The sequence below is a fragment of the Falco rusticolus genome, chromosome 7 (genome assembly GCF_015220075.1).
Source record: "Falco rusticolus isolate bFalRus1 chromosome 7, bFalRus1.pri, whole genome shotgun sequence".
In the NCBI taxonomy this organism is placed as follows: Eukaryota; Metazoa; Chordata; class Aves; order Falconiformes; family Falconidae; genus Falco; species Falco rusticolus.
This window is the reverse complement of record NC_051193.1, coordinates 17,060,549-17,077,837: the sequence shown is the minus strand read 5'-3', so window position 1 is coordinate 17,077,837 and position 17,289 is coordinate 17,060,549. Positions and strand designations below refer to the sequence as shown.

Here is a 17,289-nt window from a genome sequence, read left to right as displayed (position 1 = left end):
TTAATACAACATTGAGCTGAAAATCTATCGATATATCTGTGCTATACCAATACATCCTGATAATAAGAACGCTTCATCACAGCAGGTCAATATTTATTGGAGTAAATCAACCAACCCCTTGCCAATGTGGAAATGAAGGTGTCTGTTACCTGAAATTGGAAGAGTTGTATATTCAATTACAGAAACTAACAAGTGAAGGCTTTAGCTACTATACAACAGCATCACTCCATTGACTTGATGGAGCTGCATCAGTTTACATCAGATAAGTCCGATCTTAAAAGCCTTGCCAGAATATCTGGGAAGGACTCGAACAGCCTTTACACAATGTAGTTATACAGGGTGGTGCAGCCGGATACACGGTGGGCAGAGTGGTCCCCTGGCACATGGCAGAGGAGGTGGCACCAAGCATTAGCCCAGCAAGCAGACCCCTAGGTGGGTGAGCCCCTGCCCTCCACTTGGCCCCCCACAGCACCATCCACCAGCACCCAGAGGCACAGGAAGATCTGTGGTGCTTTTTGGCAAGCCCAGCTGTAAGGCGTAAGGAAACTTGTGAGACCCTACAGCCAGGGGCAGCGTGCGAGGGGAAGATCCCAGTCATTTGGGAACATCTCTCCCAGCTGCTCTGAAAGCATTGCCAGCACCTCCCGCTGCTGCCCTACTCGTGCTGCTGGAGGCAGTGCCAACACATCGCCCACATCCAGCAATGAGATGCATCCCTCAGTGGAGGGTGAGTGAGATCAGGGATGTGGTAATGGAAGGCTGGGGAAGACTGCACAGAGAGAAATGAGTAAATATTTTCTATTATCCCTCCATAGCTTTACCCCTGTTAACAATATTGATTGTGGAAAGTGAAGGTGAAGTGTACGATTTTAAATACAGCTGTTGCAAGTCATAATTCAAATAAGGACATCTCAAACATGTCTGAAGCATGGCAGCAGCAATCAGCAACACAGGACCGCTCGGAAATATGGCCACTAACAGTCTTCTGAAAAGCATAAGGCAAATTGCCAGCTATATAAGAGCTAGAGAAGCTCCACAGCCTGCTGTGTTTTCCAGAGTGGCCGATGATGAGTTTGTTCACGGTGTCCCTTGGAGAAGGAAAACCATTTCCCACTGGCTAGTTTCCCCCATGCCTCTGCCCCACAAGGCTGCGGAGAAGAAGGGACACGGTGCTGGAGGCAGTACAGCCTCCCCTGGAGGTACCCTGCCCTGTGCTGCTAATGATGCTGCTTTGCTCCTGGGCAGCAGCAGCAGCTGATGCCGCTATTGTTTCTTTGACAATAATACAGATTTTAGACTTACTAGTCACGGAGACATTTTTCTTCCTCTCTTCCTAGTGCAGCATAAGCTACTTTGACACCCCAGGGACGGGCTTAGGCACAGCTCTGCAGTGGGTTTGGTGCCGCGGCAGTGAACCTGTGACCCCTAGCACTGCTGTGGACATGAGGAAATTCAGAGGGACGAAAGGTAACTGAGGCTCTGCATTTTCTGCTCATCAGCTCTGCTTCAGCATCACAGCTACACCTTGTGCCTTTAGACTTAGCTCAGTTTCCACTTGTTAGGCAGGGAATGAAGAGAAATGTCAAGATCTGCATATGTACCTAGATCTTAGGGCGCTGCTTCCCCCACCAGGGCGAAAAGCAGGGCTCCTCTGGAATTGTTCACAGCAATTATAAACTGAACCATGCAAAAAACCTCTGGAGTAACTCAGCAGCTCTTGGTTTGCTCTGGAAGTGCTGGAAATTGTCCTCAAGTGTTTCAGAGGGACCTCCAGGCAGCCCTGAGCTGTGACTCCTTACAGTAAGGCACATGTGTTTGGCATTTGGGTAAACCACTGGCTCCACGAGATCTGAAGGTACCATGAACATCAGACTGTTGCCTTTAAGACATAATAATGTTTTCTCCTTAAAGTTCAACTGTGGGCTTTGTACCTACCCAAGTCAATGGGAGTTTTGTCGATGGGGCCATGCTTATGTAAAAATACTACTGAAGAGGCAATCATTTTGAGGTTTTGTATTTTAAAAGTGTAAAACAAAAAGACCTTCCTTTCTACAAAGCAATAGCATGTCAGAGAGCCATGGACTTATAACCAAGGATCTATACCAAAAACCTGTGAAGGGAGAAGCTAACAAGAGGTTGTAAGAAAAGGTCAATAAAGCTGTACAAAAGGGTAAATATTCTGATGGTTTCCTCTCAAATGCATTGATATTAGGTTCAGAAGGAATTCTCAAGTTATGTCTGGTGTTCAGTTTCCCAAGTAAATACTGCTTATCTCTGCTTTAAATCCAATGTAAAACCACTGAAGGTCTGAGCAGTTTGTGAAATTTCACCTGAAATTTTCAGGGTTTTTCCATGTGAATTCACTGAGGCTGCAGAGCTGGAACAATTGTTATTTTATTATATAAAATAAGAACATTAAACCTGACAGCAATTCCAGGGCATAAAATTTCAGCAGAGCCCTGGAAGTGGTAAAGCAGCTATCTTCGACCTTTGGTCCGTTATAAATGGGGAAAGAGATGTTTGTCTGAAAGGGAGAAAGTATCATGCTTCTGAAAGCTGTTGCCGCTTTTATTAACACTGCAGCCTCCTGGTCAGCTGTGCTCCTCCAGCCCTGGCTTGTGGGGCTCACACAACCAGCAAGGAAATATACTGAGTGGTATAAGGATGAAGGGGAAAATCTGAGGCAGAAATGCCGAAACAGGTCTGCACCAAACCCTCTTGAGGGAGACAGGTGGAAAGAGCACCCCGATTAGGTAGATTAGGTGTATAAGCTATACCGAGTAATCAGCACCGTTTGCCAAAAAGCAGTCACCAAACAAGGCTGATGAGTGATTTGTGCTGAGTGAGCATCAGTACCGAGCCAAAGGTCTGAGTAAGTACTGCCTCTGAGTCCTGCTTCAAAGAGATGTTTTTAAGAGCCTTGAGGAGCTGAGCATGGAAAGTGTTAAGGAAATACAAAGTACCAGAGACTTCTGATTTAGCTTAGGGTTGAGGTAGGTCCAAGTTTCAGGGTATAAATAACAAAGGAAGATCTAAATCTGTAATATCCTCGGCAATCCTCTTTTTTCCCATGGCTGAAGAAGCTACTAATAACGTTTTGCTTGTGCTGATCAAAACCTCATCATACTCCATCCTGGTCCTCTCCTCATTGGCTTTCCAAGAGGCACTCATTTTCCTGTCTGACTGCCAAGCATCGAAGCTGTTTTTCCCACTGAGTCTGTACTCATGAGAGTGATGAAGCTGTATTTTCATTCCCAGCTTCAGAGCATCCCCCGGGTAGGAATACATTTTTCTTGGGTGCTGCCTGAGTGTCCCCTTGGTATGCTCACTGACATCTCCTGTTGCTTGGAGCAGTGGTATTCCTACTGCTGATCTATGAGTGTGCTGTGATCTAAGGGGGTTTAAAAGCCCCATAGCTTGAGACAGGCAGCCAAAATGGAAGAAAAGTACTCCAGCGGTTTTGCTGCCTTTGCAAGGAGAGAGCAAGGAGAGAGCAAGGAGAGACATGGGTCACCCTGTGGAAATGAGGCCAAGACAGACAAAATGAAGCTGCAGCCTCAAAAAGTCAGCAGAGTTTAGCAAGGGGAACAGCTGCCAAGTGTTCCCAGCTCCACGTAAGCAACCCGACCTGCCTCCCACGATTGTGCAAGGTGTGTGCTGGCAGGGGCAACGCTGCAGAGCAGCCAGTCACCTCGGAGTCTTTGGAAAAGTCCTCAGCCACAGCTGAGCCTGCTGCCATGTTCTGGGCCCACACACAGTCTTGGCGCTAAAAACGACAGTCCATGAACCCTGGGGAGGCCTGGGGAGGAGGTCTGTGACCTCACACCAACACAGCAGCAGCACCTGGGCAAACAGCTGCTTTGTGGTCCTGGGGCTGTCAGGATGGACCTGTGCAAGCAGGGACCCCCTCGGCCAGCCCTGCCACTGCCTCGGCTGCCGGTAGCACCTTCCTCCTGCATGTGCCAGCCCCTCTCCTGGCTTGCTGCTAGCTGGACAGGGGGATGATTCCTGCTCTTCATCTGCTAAGCCAGCAAAGCAAAGATAATCCCCTTTCCGCTTACACAGTGTTTGGCCTGCCTGGTGCTCCAAGGAAATAAAGCAAAGGATGTGGGGCGGTGCAAGGCAGGGGGGTTGGCTTTGTCACATGGAGGGGGGAAGCAAGGGAAATTAGCTAAAAGGGATTTAAGGCTGATTTTTGCCACCAGACCAGCTTTGGAGGAACCATAACTCAGTACCTTGTGCTCCTGCAAATTCTGTGAGCATTGAAACCAGTGAATTTGAAACTTTCCTAATAACATATCAAATATTTCATACCATGTCGATGACAGATGTAATATCACAGTTAAAATAAATAATTGTTACTTTTAAAAGCACTATGTTATTTCAACTGTGTTCTTATAGTTCAGATATTTCTATGGAATAGTCATATTTTCTTCTGACACCTTTACAAGTTGGGTTCAAAATGTATCATTACGAAATACGGTCAGATGCATTAAAATTATAATTAAAAAATTGCTTTTCACCCTGACATGAAAAATTTAAAGCTGGTACCAAGGAACAAAGTACTTTAACCTATGGGATAAAAGGAAAGCAATGTTTTATTTTAAAAGTTAATTACTTTTCAAGAGTTTAGTTTATAATGGTATAATGACATTAGTGGACCCTAAACCAGAAACATTAGTCCTCACAGTTAATTAGCTGTTCAAGGGAATTTTGCACACTCACACTATGAGTTACAATTGCCTGTTTCTGGGTTCGCAGTGAGGACATCGGAGGGGAAGGGGCACCCCCCAAAACCCGTGCGAAGGCCCCCACCTGCCTTAGCAGCAGCACTGAAGGGGGGGGGGGGGCTCTCCCCGCTCCGCTGCCCCCCAAGGCCACCGTGTCCCTCCAGCCGCCGTGAGCTGTGGCAGTCCCTGCTCCTCACACAGCAGCCCCCGCCTCTGATTTCATGGGTTTGTGGTAACTCTCTTTGTAGCAGTACAGTCAGAACTATATAAAATGTGCAAAGTCAGGGGTTTTTCCCATGATCGCCAACTAAAAAAGTAAGAGAAGGGATTTCGCTCTAAAAAGGTTGCACAAAAAGGTTAATTGTGAAGGGACTCAGTGTGAGAAATACGAGTTTGAGGAGCAGTTCTAGAAAGCCACAAGGTTATAGGAGGTAGGAGGGTTCGGGACTGATGCAGCTCCAAAACCATACCAGAAAATCCCTGTGAGCCCAATGGTCTCAAAAGGGAGAGACGGTCACAGCCCAGGGAATGCGGAAAGCCAGAAGAGGGTGCTACAATATCTAATTATCCAGAGATCTTATTTAAATAACTTTGTTTAAATATTTCTCCAAGGGGGCTATGAAGCCCTCCATCTGTCATGCACACAACCCAACTGCTCCCAACTGGGCACCAGTCTAAATTCGCTTACCTCGGGGGTTGGTGGGACCCCAGCGGTGTGACATGTGTTACTGGGCTAATGCAGTTTGGAAGCTGTGTCCAAGGAGAAGAAAACACAGGATAAAGTTACGATGCTGAGAGCTGTAGGCTATGTGGAAAAGCCCTCCCTGGGCCCCAGCCCTTCCCTGGCCATCACTGCCTGCCTTCCAGGAGCTGTACCCTTTCTGCACTGATGGTTTCAGCATTTGGAGGCAACGTTTGAGGGGGAGGCAGGGGACGTTGTTTAGTTGCTCTGTTTTTGCTTGTCATGTAGTGTTATTGCCAGGTAATTATTCCTCATACAAGCGGCGCAGTTGCAGGAGTGCTGTAGTGTACTGGCCGTAGTCCAGAGAGTATCGGAGATGGCTGCTTTGTATCTCATGATCCATTTTAACTTGTCTAATTTAAACCTTCACCTGACCAAGAGTGCCATAAAAGGTACTTACAAGATTTATATTGTTCATTACTTCAGAAAGTGCCAAACACAGGAGGGTGGGACAAGGCCCTTAGCAGATCTTTCCCGGCTGCCAACCAGGAGGGTGCAAGGAAGGACAAACGTCCATGGCCCCAGGAATGACGTGACACAAAAACCGAAGTCAGGTGCATTTATAAGTAGTCTCTGTAGTTGCAGGCTTCATGTTTCTCCTCCCTGGGATGCTTCAGAAAAAGCTCTAGTGCACTGAGCACCTTGCACAGGGCATCTTGACTGTACAGTCTATTAACAGGAATTCTAGAAATGGACATAAGCCTTGAGTTAGCCCAATTGCCACTGCTGTTAGTTTGTAACTGGAAACTGCTGAGAGAGCAACTGGCATTTTAAAAAGCACAAGGAGAAGCTGTGGTTTCCTCAGGAGCTTTGCCATGCAGATGGATAAAACAAGTCAGGCACAAGATGTACCCTAATATTGTTTGCATGCCAGAACCCTCTGTACAGTAATTACAGAGCTGTCTAGAAGTGTCATAATTAGGAAGAGCTGTCAGTGTTTCCATTAGAATCCCCCTTTGTGCATGGAGGCCGCCTCAGGTGCCTCAAGATGCGGTGGGCTGGTGGCTGCATGTGGGTGGCAGGTGTGTGTCCCCTCGCTGCATCCATTCTGCTGCCCGGAATTCTCCCCAGCCACCCAGGGCTTCCCACAGCAGCCAGGACGGGAGCTGCTCTGCTCTGGGGAGGGAGAGAATTATCTCTTCCAAATTGTGTTTTAATGGTATACCCAGTTCTTGCAGACCTTGAAATGAATTATAAGAAGGAAAGACATTTTGAGAGGACAAGATTATGGTATTTAGGATGTCAGGTCTCGGGTGCTGGGTCTGAGATCTCCAACTGATTCCTTCACCCAAGGCAAGGGGCACTGTGTGGCAGTTTCAAACAAAGCAGGTCACAAAGCAGCAATGGAAGTTGCTGGGAAATATTTTTGAAGGTTTTACTTTTTTTTCCAATTTTTCACAAAGTTTTCCAGTTTAGAATATTTAGGAGCAAATGTAAAAAATAAAAATCAGAAAACTTTTTTCCCTGCTTTTTTCAGAAAGCTTTATTACTGACACACATTAATACTTTATAGGAAAAAAGATGTTGCCTGGTTCAGTCTGAACTGCTCTCTCCCACCCTCTGATGTGGCACAAGATTCACAGTCTTCTTCCAAAGGTGGAAGTCTTCTATTAACATTTTTTGGAGATAATTCTAGCGGTGCAAAAGGTTGTTGGAACATGGGACACCACGCAGTGTTTTTGTGCCAGTATCATATAAGCAGAAGATTTGGAGATACAAGGTGAAAATAGAGTGGCTTTTCTTGTAGGACATCATGTTTCTATTCCCATTCTGTTATAGCTCACAATCAGATTGATTTGATGCATACTACCTTATGATGCTAGTATTTTAAAACCATATGTTAAAATAGACGTATAAAAAAAATCTGATTTATAGTTCTTGCTCTGTTTGTTCCTCCTGTGAGCCTAAATATAGCTTTCTCTCTGTAGTAATTTACACTGATAGCAAAGCTTGTCAGTGGAAGAAAAAGGCCTAAGATATTAAACATTTTGAGGCAACATGTGGCAAATAAGATGCTATTGAAGCTAGCAAGTATGTTAAATGCCATGGAACGTAAACAGAAACTACAGGCCCTTTTCCTTTCTGGTCCGTAGGGGAGGCACAAGCACGGCACAGATCTGTGGATTCTGTCTTCAGCAGTGCTCAGAGCAGCACATCAACTCCAGCGCTCACGTGTACCCCAACGGGGATTTGCTGTCATCTGAGGGGACCTGCTTTCACTACCTCAGTAAGTCCAAAATTAACGGGAAAATAAGGGGCTGATAACCAAAAGGCATCAATCTGAAACTATAATAACACTAACTGGTTTAAAGGAAAAACTAAATATCAAAAATCCCTTTCAGGGAGAAAATATGGGAGGAGTTGTTTGTGTTTTGAAATGTTATTTTGGGGGGAGATTATATATCTGACAGTGGTGCATTACTGCCTCAGCAGAGTGACTCCCACTTGTGAGCACCTTTTGCTGCATCAGGACCCGACCCCTGGCGCTTGCTGGGGCCATTCCCAGTGCATGGCTGCGAAGGGAGGGCACAGCCACCCTGCCGTGTCTCCTGGGCTGGGACCCCAGCCCCCGGGTTTGAGAGCAGCTGGGTGCAGGCAGGCAGATGCAGGGCTACCTGTGCTTGTTTAGTGCCTGCTCCCTGCAGGCACCACGCGGGGAACTGAGAGGCAAAGACGTCCTGCGAGTGTCCGTTTCAGCTCAGCCTAATTGGCTGTGGCCTTTCAATCAGGCACTTCATGAAGACACTTAGGAGTGCGCCTGCTGCTCTTCTGCATGGGCAAACTGGAGATGATTCAAGCCACAGGTTAAGAAGGGATGGGCCACCCCACTGCCATAATCAGCCCTCATCAATCACCACGTTCAGCGTGGACACAGAAAGGCTGGAGTGCGGCTAACAAGACTTTGTCAGTTAAAAGCTAGAGCTAAAGGTATCACAAGTGTTAAAACACTCTATTTACTATACGTGAAGGTAAAGCAATCTATATCCCAATCGCTGGAGTCATTTGAGGCGCACGGGTTGCTGACAAATGTGGATGGACAGATATGTAAAGATGATGCGTCATGAGCTCTGTTGATGAGTTTACAGCAGAAGCCTCTGAATTCACATCAAATGTGTCAAAGGGTGACAGAACTACATCACACAAACTCTGGCAGTTTAATTTGGTGTCAGCTATTAGTGTTGACTTTCAGCACTATTGCCGCTCAGTGTTTCTGCCAGCAAGGTGACATAGCCTCACAGATTGCTAAATTTCTTTGTTGTAAGAAATAGGGTTTGCTCACTGCACAGTAGTCCTCTAATAGAGGAAATCCAGAAGGTCAGAAAACTATTTTTCCAGGCTGCACTACTCCATTTTGTGACCTAGACTTTTCATTACATTATTTTTGGTTAAGTATTTGATTGTGTCACTACACAGAGAAAACATCTGTATCTCATGTTTTCTAATTATTCTCAGTTGTTTGGAAAGGTCTTATTCATGTTATGGGCTCTGCTCAGCAATGTTGGAATTTACCAGATGCACTGGAGGATGGTGAAAGTGTGGAAGGCTTTGAGAACTGAATTTTCTATTCAGAACATTTTTCAAGGCAAAGTGGTGTTTTTAATATGTTTTGCTGATGAAACGCTTCTTTTGGAGATGGTTTGGGAGACTGGAAATAGACCCAAAATGGAAACATTACAGCTTCCATTTCTTCTGTCCCTTCTTAGCTATTGTTGCTGAGCCTTGCAAAGGATTGGAAAAAAGAGGAATAATATGGAATAAAAGAGGGACAAGTGGGAAAACAAAAGCTACACTACTGGAGAACAGAAAAGATCTTAGGGGAAATACATCCAAACCCCAAACATTTCAAAATGTGTTATGTAAAACAGTTTTCTTCATCAACAGAACGGGGTGGGCAGAAAGAGCAGTCGCATCCTCTAGGAAGACTTAAAATGGTTGGTATCCAATTGCATTTCTTTAAAAATGTCCAGTGTGAACACCCAAGTGTGACCACAGACATACCCAGACACCCTGCTCCAGGAGTGCCTGCCAGGCTCACCGCGGGGGGGGTGGGCTCCGGTGCTCCCAAAGCTGGAGATGAGAAAATACAGCTCCCGTTGCAATGGGATTGTTTAATACATACGCTCTATCATTCACCAGCGTAAGTTTAAGCAGCACATAAGCCACTTTGACACAGCAATATATCATTCAAAAACAAAACCTGTGCACTCTGTACCGGGCATTGGCGGATGGATAGCTCATCAGAGGGAGAAAGTCTTTCATCAGCTGCCTTTCACCGGGTGATGACAATAATCATTTCAACACAGAGTACACAACCTAGAGTGATGAAGGCAGCAGAACACATCTAGCCTGATCTCTTTAATACCAAATATTTTAAAAACCTGCAAACATTTGTCGGAGTGGTTCAGCACAATGCCTGAGCTATAGGAGAAAAGGTTACATTTATTAAAAGAAGAGCCAAGAAAAAGGAAGACAAACTGCCTGTGACAGAAAAGCATGGCTTGTGCTGCATTCAGCTCCGACCATGCTATAGTAACTTCACACTGGACGATGTCAGAAGGCCAAAAATAACTTTACAGCTTTTAGCATCTCATCCAAAACCTATCAAAATGAGTGTAAAGCTCCCCTATATTTCAGTAAGCTTTGGCCTGGTACGCCGCAGTTACATCAACCACGTGCTGTTCTACACAGCGGTATGCAGTCCTTAGGCTGTGCTTGTCCTCAGGGCGTAGCAAAACGCTGGATAAAGGTGGTCAGCATCGCTCCCGCAGGTTACTGAGCAAGAAATGGATGCAGAGCAGTGAACTTGCTTGACTGAGGTCACCCAGAAGATTCAGAGCAAAGCCACGTCTGTAAACAGAAAAGCTTTGAGCCCTTAGGTAGCGTTCAGGTGCGTTTGGGTTGGTTCCAGCCACAAAACAAGCTGCCAGGTCTGGAGAGGCCAAGTGTTGTGTTATTTGCTGGTAGCTCACAGGTTTCATCTGTTTGCGGTCCCATGGGAGAAGTGCACATAGATACCTCCCAACCACAGCACGAAGGACACCTTTAGAGCTCAAGGACAGCCTCCTGCTTGTCCCCTCCGTTCCAACAGCCCACATGAGAAGGAGGTAAAGGCGTCATCCATCTTCTGTGCTAACCAGTAAAGGACTAGGAGCATGGGAGGAAAGGCTGCATGATGGGACATGGGGGCATGAGCTTTCTCTGGCATCCAGAGCCAGTGGTGTGCAAGAAAGAACAGCCTGTCACGAGCAGGAGTTAGCTTCTCAGCATCTGAAGGGAACTGAGTGGAAATGCACACATACAGCTCCCAGGACATATTTTTTCTTTCATGTGAAATACAAATAATGTCCCAAAGAAACCTGTTTGCATTCAAGTTAACTGGCAATGAGTAAAATTCAGGTTCTTGATGACCCTCTGGCAAGTAGGAGTACCTCAGCAAGACTGGAGATAAAGCCCTAAAATAAAGCAAAATGATGTCTTTGAGCTTCTCTAAGGATTTCTTTACCGTGTCATCTATATACAAACCTGTTCTCTGCTCAGCAGCAGGAGTTTCTCATTTTCTGTATTCAACACAGAGCTTTTACTAAAAATGCTCAGTTAAAAAGTCTCCTAAAAGCACAGTTAAAAATGGATTAAGAATGAATTAGTATATTAACATGCTGGTCAGCAAAAAAAAGAGATGGAGAAGGGCATAATAAACAAGACAATAGGAAGAAACAAAGCTAATTGCCAGCCTGGGAAAGCCATGCGGCACATTCCTAGTAAGCTGTCTGTCTTAAACCCTCTGGATCAAAAAGTGATTAATCCTACAGACAAATGTAGCCTTGATGGTAGAGATACGCAAAATCCCCTAAACAGAGCAATGCAGTGTTATACTTACTGTTCTGAAGGCCTCAATTAAAGGGTCTTTAGCTCCAGCCTTTCCCATTACGTTCCCTGATGTACCAAGGAGCCCCCTCCTTGTGGCAGCCCACTCTGAGCCTCAAAAAACGCTCTCGGCAGTGCCCGACGCTGCTCAGGCAAGCTTTAGCTCTCCCTCGGCAGTGCCCTTCCCTTCCCTAGGGCTGAACTAGCCACCCCAGCACCCCAGCCGGCGCGGGGAGGAGCGGGCGCCTCAGCATCACCCACTACCCCATGTCCTCGCTGGTCCCCCAGCCAAGCAGCCCTGCGGCTGGTCCCGGTCGCTGGCAGGCGTGCGGGCAGGGGCAGGGTGCGGGGCAGCAGCAGGGGTGTAGCAACACGGACGGGGCACCGGCATGAGCAGGGGCACAGGCAGCTGGAGGCGGCTTCTCTTCAGCCTCCAAGAAAACCCGAAGTGAGAGCAACAAGGACAAGGGAAGCAAAACTAGGGGTGTTTCTCCGGTGTCGTTTCTACCCAGAGTCACAGAATTCTAACCCTGCATTTCTTGCCTGTAAGGGCCACGTGTCCGTGGGACAGGAGCAGGCGACGCTTGCTGGCATGTGGGGGGTTGTCCCCAGGAGGGCACAGAGCCTGGCCCCAGTCTGAGAGGAAGAAATCCCCAGCACTGCCCCAGCTCAGGCACAGGAGCAGCACTTGGGAAGCCTGAACAGACCAGGACTGCCTTCGCTGCGCTAGACCTGGCTCCTTGTTGCAGTCGCACGTTATCTTGTGCTCAGCTCTAGTCATCAAACCGTGCTAAGCAAAAACATTTTCTACAGTGCTCTTCTGATCTCTGACTTTCATTTTGTTATCTCCAAGGCTACCTCCATAAACATTCTCTTTGTGTGTTTGCATGCTCTGCTAATATTAGCAAGCTAGCTGCCCTGGGCAGCCCTGCGGAGCCCACACTGGCTGGCTGTGGGGTGCCAGCTGCCCCGAGCTGCTCCCCTGCCATGCACGGGCTCCTACCACCGTCCCGAAACCTGGACCTCTGCCTGGAAATGCCACCCGAAAACAAATTGCATCTGGTTGGACAGAGCTCGCTGAGAGCGCTTTTTCTACAAAAAAAAAACTTTTTTTGAAACTTAGCCTATTTTTGATGTTTTCTAACATTTTTTGTGGGTTTGTAAGATAATACCAAACTCCTGAAAGCTACACTTTAGGGATCAAAAGATCTCAGGTTAAATGCAGTTGAACAAAAAAAACCTCTCAAATTATTTACATGTTTAAATGAATATCTGAATTTAGAAGAAAAAGAGATATTTTCTGGAAAATATTGGGAAAAAAAACCCAACCAAGCTATTTCCCTGTTTAGAAAACACAGAGAACTTTTTGACTGTTGGAATTTTTTTTACTCAGCACATCTCCTTTCTACTTTATTACACACTGTGTTAAGTGAGTCCTTTCAGACTCTTCAGTACATCACTGGTACAATGCACTAAAAGGCTTTAGAAAACACATCACACTAAAAGTATGGGTGCTAGGAAATGTTCTAGGCACTATACAGCAAAACACAGGACTGAAAGTCCGTATCAAAACCAGCCGTCAGTTAAACAGGTTGGTGCCTCGCCAAATCCCAGCCTCCGGGCTCTGGCCCTGCCGTTGGGTGCTGGGTGAACGCTGCCGAGGGGTGCGCAGCCACATAACAAGACGCACCGGGAGCAGGCACAGCCGCCGTGGGCAGCACGCACCCTTGCCAGAGCCACCAGGGCAAACTGCAGCCACACTGTGGGCATGGGACGGTTGGAGCTGCCTGCACCCCCCCATGACCCCACAGCCTCGCGCCCGAACCACCAGCAGCACCAAGGCTTCTCCCACTGTGGTCCTGCAGCGGTGGCGGCAGGGGAAGGTGTTTGCTGGTGGTTCCAGGCCGCCTCGGCTGCCTCTTGCAGTTATCCCCAGTGTTAAAGAAGTGCTCAAAACAGACTTTCTAATACGGTGAGTGGAAACACAGAAACGTGAGGGAAGTGTAAGCAAGCACCTTCGTTGATCGAAGACTTAGGACGTGAGTTACCTGGCCGTGCTAGCGCTGCTCAGAAATAGGAGTCTCATTATGTCCGAGTCCAGGGGGCTTGAGCAGACACCCACCAAAATGGGGACAACCTGCCCTGTGCATTTGATGCCGACACAGAAGGTAGTTGGTGTGAAACAAACATATCGTTCAAACGTTTCACTCCGTTTACCAACCAAACCCAGAATTCCTACCCGTGTAAGATCCTTTGCTCTGTGCAGCACGAAAGCCTGAACTTTCCTGCAGCGCTGTGCTATTTCACATCTCAAACACTGCTCATCTACTGAACCAACTGGAAAAGACGGTGGTTCCCAGGGGAGGAGGGCAGGGAGTGAATACCTTCCTGACCCCTACAGTTGCTCATTTTATGCCGTGAAACATGAAATTTGATTACTCTTATCATTAGCTTAGCTCACATAGCTACAAATGTTATTAGTAGCCATAAAATTATCGAGGCCCTTTTAAAATCCATTTTTAAAGAGTGTGTGACATGTGTTAGCAGATCTGAAATCCTGATTTCAAATACCCTCACTCGAACATCAGAAACAAAATGTCGAGCTAAGCAACAGTGACAGGGCTTGAGGAGCGCTAATGAAGAGTGGTGCCATTGCCTAAGAGAAACATTACACATTATTAACACATTAGCCCACTAAGGCACTGTGCCAGCTGTAATAAGCAACCAATTTGGCATGCTAACTTAGATACACAAGGCCATTCAGAAAATCTTCCTCCATTTTTTTCCTCCCCGGTGGACAAACACATGGTGCAACCTGTTCCCATCTCGCTAATGCCCAGAAAATCACTGCCTAGCTGTGCCCCAGTTCCTGCGCACGCTTGGTCACTGCACTGTTAATACTTTGACACCGATCTTTCTGATGCAAGGCCCAGTTCACAAATTGGCTACATATATTATCCGTGCATGGGAGTGTGGGAGGGATAAATCATATTCATTATTCACATTCATGAAATTCCAAACACAGGGGAAGTACTGATGGTGTCCTTGGGGAACTAGAAACAGCTTGTCAGAGATATCCAAGTAAAAGGGGTGCAAAATCAATTATGAAAGGAGGTGTTTCCTGCTCTAACAAGCTAATTACTGTACATCAAGTCACAAAGGGAAAACTGATGCTTTTTATTTTTTTAGTGGAGGTGCTGTCAGATTAAATCAGCTTGGAAGGATGACTGAGTTTAATGTATTCCCTCAGCTGATGCTCTCTTTAACACATTTACATATGCAAACATGCTAATATTCTGTCAGAATCCGTGAACCTAACAAAACGGTAGGCAGGACCTAACAAAATGGTTATGTGACCCTACTCCTGCAGCTTATTTACGTCATTTACATACGCTGGTAACTCCAGCTCAAACTGAGAGTGATTGGCTCGGGACTCACTGCTGGGAAAGCAGGAGCATCTCAAAGGGGAAATGACACATCCCTGCTGCTGGAAGGATCCATTTTAGGAGGCAAACCAAACGTATAAATTGCTAATGAACTACCCCTTCCTGTCCAGCACAGCTAGCAAAACTACAGATGGTCGACTCCCCCTGGGATAAGAAATAGGTGAAGATGGGGTATTTGTCAGATAGCTTCCAGGTTATCCGCCAGGAGCAAACAGCCGTGTCCTGCTGCCTTTTCCCCAGCAGGAATCAGAGCAAGGGGTATTTGCTGCCTGCCTCTCCCAGCCCCTCGGCCAGCCCGCACCCAGCAGGGCTCCCCGGCTTTCCTCGGGGCTCCTGCCCCAGTGCTCGCCTCGGACGAATGTGCTGCTTTGTCTCCAGCGTTCTCTGCCCTTCCTTACAGACCCACCAGCCTCCAAAAGCTAGCAGTCAGCAAAAGCTCCCTGTGCACACAAGTCTGCACCGGGCAGTGATGCTTACCTGTGCTGGGGTCGAGGCGCTAATGTTTCCATTTGCTGCTCTCCAAAAGATTAATTGTTTTCATGCAACCGTCTGCACTGGAGGCCAGGGGTTACACCCTGCCCACAACAATACCGTGTAGGAGCAAATACCCGAGAGCAGCGTGCAGATGAAGGCTTGCACCTCTCAGGCATCCGGCTGCTTCCCAGGGCAATTCTTTCCGCAGCATCAGGGCCGGGTGGCTGGGAGGATCTGCGTTCCCTGAATGCCCAAGAGCCCCGGACCGCAGGCACCACCTGCTCCCTGCCTCTGCCAGCAAGCACTGGCCTCAGGGCAGTGCCAGGGGCCGCAGAAGCTGCCGGATCAAGGAATGGTCACCTGCCCACAGGACAGAGAACCAAACCCCATCTTAGGTTTCACCAACTCATTGGAGCAGGCTCAGCAGAAAGCACCCCAGCGTTTTGGCTGGGCTCTCCAAAGCCGACGGCCAAACCCCTCGCAGACAAACGGCTTTCCAGGGAAAGGCGCGGGCTGCGCTCAGTGCCTGCTGCAGCGCTGCTGGCCGGCATTTGCAGGCTCCAGCGTGATGGCTGCATCCAGCTGTGTCAATCTGTTTCCACCTCTGAGCTGACTATAGCTGAAAGACAGATGACCTGTTATATATTTTCTTACCTTTAACTATTCCCACATGATCGGAGTGTTTCTGGGATACAGATAATAGGTCCACTCTTGAAGTCTTTATCAGGGCCAGGTTGTCGCTGGTCCCTGCAACACCAGGTGTACAGGGGAAGATTAGAAAGAGCAATCAGATTTCCATTTGCTCAGAGCAAAGGCAGGATAAATTTCTGTTCTTAGAGGTAGTAACAAGCTGCTTTCCACTGTATTCAATGGGCAAAGCCTTGCTCTAAAGGAGCTGGAGCATCTCCCACTGCACACCGCCCACCCGCAGAGGAAGCCAGGAGAGAAGGCTGCATTTTCCAGAAGGTGTTTCAGCTTGGACACTCTCACATTGCTCCTTTGAAAGAGGAATGTAATCAAGCTCCTTATTCAAGCAAATCTCCCAGCATAGCTCCACCTAAGTGCAAAGGGAGTAAGGATTCACAAAACAGTCCAAGATGAGCCAGATTTCTGTTTATTTGCCTGTTGTCTTCTCTCCTACTGAATAAGCATGGGCAACACTAGGGAAACCATGTCATTCATAAAGTGGATGGATGTCCTTGAAGCTGTTCAGCTCCTTCTTGAGGAAAATGCACAACCTGTGTCTTACACTCAGATGGATTCACTCACTTGTGGAATTTATCCCTTGATACCATTGTCTGACACAGGCTTTCCTTCACACACACATCTGCAGACAGCAATTTCCTATTACAGATGCTGCCCATCACCTCCATGTTCCTTTCTTCCACTCACAAGGAATTCAGATGTAGGCACTTCAGAGCAAACTGGGATAGCCAAGGGACTCTGGCCCCAGCTTGTCTGCAGTTGAGCCTAGACCCGAAGGAAAGGCCTTGCCGAGAGGGCAGAGGCTGGCCAGCAAGCCTGGCCAGCACCCACACCACCAAGGCCAAAGGCACGCTACACAACGGAGCCCTTTCCTCCTGGCTGCATTTTCCTGGTGCTCCCTGGCAGTGCTCCTCACAGACAGAAAGGGGAACAATGCTAATGATGAGGGGCAGTCCCCATAGGGACGTGAGGTGGCTGAAACCTCCAAAAATTCAGCCCAAAGCAGCATGCATGCTTCCAGGCAGATGGGAGCTAATGTTGTCAGCTGCACTGTGCAAGAGCAAGAGGGAAAATGGAAAATTAAGGGAATGTGAACTCCTGGACGTTTCAAATCCTGCCTGGATTTGCTGGGCAATGTCCGCTTGCTCCTTCGTGGCTGGAGCAGATGAGTTGGGCCTCTGGGGGCTCTCGAAGAGCCTGTGTTGGCCCCACATGCTAAGATGCACTCTCCAGTGAAGTCTGTCTCCTCAATAAAGGAGAAGATGGAGACATCTGCTGGGAAGCTGTCAGGTTTATTAGATACATGAGGGTTTGGGGACGGAGCAGC

General features: G+C 47.5%; 1 long non-coding RNA gene across 4 annotated transcripts in view; it reads left to right on the top strand.

The window, feature by feature from the left end:
* Positions 1 to 17,289, top strand: part of LOC119151683 — a 121,361-nt gene that overhangs the window by 92,693 nt on the left and 11,379 nt on the right. For all 4 annotated transcript variants that reach the window (XR_005105504.1, XR_005105502.1, XR_005105501.1 and 1 more), the window contains exon 2: positions 7,566 to 7,699. This is a non-coding gene — a long non-coding RNA (uncharacterized LOC119151683). The remainder of the gene's footprint in view (positions 1 to 7,565; positions 7,700 to 17,289) is intronic.